This window comes from Lactuca saligna, chromosome 4, assembly GCF_052625555.1.
Source record: "Lactuca saligna cultivar CGN05327 chromosome 4, ASM5262555v1, whole genome shotgun sequence".
Lineage (NCBI taxonomy): Eukaryota > Viridiplantae > Streptophyta > Magnoliopsida > Asterales > Asteraceae > Lactuca > Lactuca saligna.
In genome coordinates this window covers 306,926,462-306,931,181 of record NC_136420.1, presented here as the reverse complement: position 1 = coordinate 306,931,181, position 4,720 = coordinate 306,926,462, and positions in this window count along the sequence as shown.

The following is a 4,720-nucleotide window of genomic DNA, read 5'->3' as shown; positions in this document are numbered from 1 at the left end:
CTCGGGGATTGTTCCACCCCTACCACTACTACTATCACATATCATAACATAACATACTATCAGACATATCCGGGGTGTCTGACTACCCTTCAGTCCTAACAACCAAACCCGGGGACTATTCCCCTCCTACTACCCCTAGCACATATCTCAGATCATGCTAGCATATAATCATGACATCACATACTATGAGATGTATCTGGGGTGTCTAACTACCCTTCGGTCCTAGCAACCGAACTCTACTACTATAACACATCAAGCTAGCATATAACATATCAGGTAGTAGCAAAACTAGATGATATCACAAAGACAATCAACTAACACACAACTCCTACTGGTGGGCCGGCATTGTGGTTGTAGACCCACCACTACTGGAAGGTAACTCACCTCGAAGTAGCTGCTGATCTGCATGGGAACTGTCTGTTTGCTACTGCTGCTCAGGAAATTTTCCGGCTGTAATTCCCACGAAACACTCAATCAAACACTGCTAACTGTCCTTAGGGTAAAATGACCATTTTACCCCTAGCCAAGTCAAAAGTCAAAGTTAAGGTCAACTTCCAATTGACCCGACTCGTCGAGTTGGGTCGTTAACTCTTCGAGTCCTTATCCAGTCAGTTGTCCTCACTCTCGTCCTTACTCATCGAGTTAGGCATTGACTCGACGAGTTCTCCTTTTAAACAGATATCCAGTAGTCCTTCATTCGAGTCGCCGAGTTGTATGAACAACTCGTCGAGTTCATCTTCATCCGATGAACACTCTGTTCCGTGACTTGCCGAGTTGTATGAACAACTCGTCAAGTCTATTCTTCAGGCAAGAAGATTGCCTTAGACTCGCCGAGTCCCTCCATTACTGAGTCTGGCTTCTGACTCACTGAGTCCACTTATAGCTCACTGATCCCACTAGGCGTAACTCAAAAGGTGAAAAACAGGGACTCGCAATTCGACTCGCCGAGTCCGAAGAACGACTCGTCGAGTCGCATGCATGCAATTACTATATACTCGATTCTACTTTAATCCAATGCATTCCATTCATAGATCTGGGTTCTTAGGGTAGGTTTTACACGTAATGTTTCCAACTTTACATGTATTCATGCACCGAAAGGGAAATAAGAGGCTTAAGACGGACTAGAAGAGTAGATCTAGGACTTATACACAAGTTAGGCTCATAAAGGCAATAGATCTGAGCTCCTAGAGTTCAATCATGCCTAGATCTGAAGTCCCTTAACACTATAAGCTCATTACTCAAAGATCAAGACTAAAAGAGGACTTAAAATGACTATCTTAAGCTCTTAAAGAGATAATAATAAAGGAATAGAGAGGGTTTCGAGTCTAATACCTCTAGAAGCTCTGAAATGGAACAAGATTCTGAATCTTCTTCCTTTCCTCTTGATCTACCTTTTTCTTTTCTCCAACACTTCAAGGGATTTCACCAAAAGCACTCAAATTACTAGAAGAAGGGTTAGTGTAACATCCATATTCGCAGGTATATTATTTTATTCATTTATTTTGGACTTTGTAGAGGGACTCGGTGAGTTGGTGCTTAGACTCACCGAGTAGGTTCACGGATTCTCATTCGGGTTCATGACTGGACTCGGCGAGTCCATGTTGTTTAATGAAACCCTAATTTCTCGGGTTTGGGAGCTATTTAAAGGACCTTAGGGCTGTCATTTGCGGCTACCAAACCCCATAGAGAAACCCTAAGAGATCTAGAGCGATTGTGATAAAGGAGAAGCCACTTTTGATCATTTTGTTGGTGTGATTACAAGAAGGAGGTGACCAAGGAAAGAGGAGGTTCAAGGAGGAGTGGTTCTAATGATTTCAGAGTTTAGAGACTTCATCTTGAGGTATTTATTCGGACCTTCTTTAGATTTGGTGTTGATTCTTAGAGTTAGGGTATTCTAACCCCCTTTAGAGAATGAATATGTGGAGCAATTGGTCCCTTCTTGAGTTTATGCTTTGGATCTGGACTCAAAGAGGTCCAGAGACCTTAACCCTTGGAGATTTATGGGTTATTTTGGGAGCCATGAACTTAGAAGGTTATTTTTGGGGCTAAATCACCATGTGAGACCATCTAGATGCTATATGAGTGTCAAGGTCTGAACTTTACGTGATTATCATGCTTGGGAAGGTCAGATCTATGTATTTAAGGAACAGACCTGACCTCAGGAGGTCAATGGAATTTGTGCATGGCATGAACTCACCGAGTCGAAAGATCAGACTCGGTGAGTAGGGTTAGGGTTTCCCATAATTCACTCAATGAGTAGACATGCCAAGTTAGGGAAATAACTAAGTGAGTCAGAGGGGCATTAGAGGACTGGAGTTCAAGGTGGAACTTGCCGAGTTGTTCTTGAGACTCGGCGAGTTGAGTCGGGGTGGCCCTGCGATTCATGCCAGGTGTAGCTCGTCAAGCAAGGGGAAAGACTTGATGTGCCAAGCGAGACTAGAGAGATAGTGGACACGTGTAGACTCGCCGAGTCGCCCAAGTGCACTCGATGAGTAGGGTCAAAGTTTGACCGTTGACTTTTGGTGACTTTTAGGGATTGGTCAACAATGGAGCCGTTGAGCCAAGAGAGGGGTAAAATGGTCTTTTACCCTTCTGAGGATGCCAAGAGAGAGTTGAGTCTAGTCTCGAGAGATATATTTATTATAGTATTTACCTTATGTGATCAGGCGGAGGCTAGACTATATTTCTACCGAGTCAGAGATTTACCGAGATATTTGAGGTGAGTCTTCTCACTATACTTTACCTTGAGTGGTAATTAGAGTCATGTGACAAAGTTATTGTATGCTATTTATGTGATGCGTTGCACTGCATTATTTCTATGTGATTTATGCCATTTGTATATAAGAGTTAGAACCAGAAGGTTCACAGAGTTAGGAACAGAGGGTCCATAGAGTTAGGGCCCAAGGGCCCACAGAGTTATAGCCTTGAGTGGCTAGTATGTGTTATGTGTGGTATTTTGGGGAACTCACTAAGCTTCGTGCTTATAGTGTTTTATGTTATGTGTTTCAGGTTTTCTCAAGATCACGGGATGGCACCGGCTCGATTGTACACACCAGAGGAAAAGTTTGTTTTGAGGATCCTGGTTATTAAGTGATTGAACAAAAGAGTCATGCATTGTAATTAAAACAAAAAAGGAGATTTTTATGAAAAGTTTTAAGGAGATAAACTATTTTTAAATCAAAATTTTGTTTTGAAAAATTTCGGTGTTACAGTTAGGGCTTCGTGAGGGAGTGTTCTGGACGTAATGGGGCCGTTATGGGGCACAAAAAGATGTTTAAATAGGGTGCAAACCTTTGAAATTAGGGTTTCATCCAGACAGGCGGACTCGCCGATTCTCCAACTTAAACGTGCTCAATATCTCGTCTCTACTCGGCGAGTCGGGCCTACAACTCGCCGAGTTCCAGCTAAAAATGCCAAAAATACTTAGAATAAAAAATGCATACTAGAAACTAGGTGCTACACTAGATAAGAGGAGCAGTTCTCTACTAGTGTCCAGTTCCTTCACAAAAAAAATAAGATCCATCTATGTGGGCCTTATTGAATTTCATGGGCTTAAAGGTGTTTAGCTCATAAACCATGGGCCTTTTAGATCACACAAGGTGACCCATTTAGCCTTGCATAATTCCATTGTTTAAATTAGCTTTAATAAAATATCATTGTATTTATTGGAATATTTCTTGACCTGTTATATCATCAGATATATTCTTTAATTATCCAAGACTTCCTAGAAGTCATGAATAACTATTCCTAGCTTCATGTTAGAAGCATCTTGAGCATCACAGTGATGCCTTTACTAGGTAACATATTTAGGTTTATTACTCAAAGTAATTTGTTTAGGATTTGGACCTTTAAGTGTATACAATTTCATATCTCTCACGAGATTGTCTCTTAAGACATGAACCTGTTCATTGAAGTTGTATTTATTGAATGGTATTGTTTCACTAAGTCATTTAAAGAGAAATGACATTTCATGGTTATGAGAGTGGATTATATAACTTCAAAATTTTAAAAAAAATCAGTTAGTATTTTCAATATTTAATCTTTAATAATTAAACCCTTTTAGTTTCTAAAAACATTAATTATCAAAGTCTACGATCCATGTTGCAAAACAAATAAATGGTTAGGTATCCTATATCACATCCATCCGAATTCAACCCGATAGATATCGATTATCAAATATATCTTACAATATAATTCCTAGATTTATGGGATCACTAATAACAAATTTCATTAGACATGTTTGATTCCATCTATGCCTTAGAACTCTCTTGCTTAGGTATCCTTTATCACAAGAGATTTCTTATCAAATCATACAATTTGAAAAACTTGTGTAATCGGCGTATAACTTGGTTATAGAAATCGCGAAGACACCTTGGCCATCAAAAGATAACACTATTGGTTAGGCATCCTTTATCCCACTAGTGCATATAAGAGATGTGCGAGTGTTCTTTAAAAAAAGGTTTACATAGATTTGAGGTTTGTAAGGGGTCTTTGATGTTTTTTATAATTCTAGTTTACATGTTATGTCATGGCTATCGCATGCAATCAATAAACCATGGGATACGTTAAAAAAATATTATTTCATGTAAAATCTCATTTTTAACAATGTTCTATATATAAAAGCAGGTTTTGATATTATTGATGCGATCAAAGTTTTAAATTTATAACTAGTATTAAGTTATATCGTTTGAGCGCTTTAGAACATTTGGAAACCTTTTAA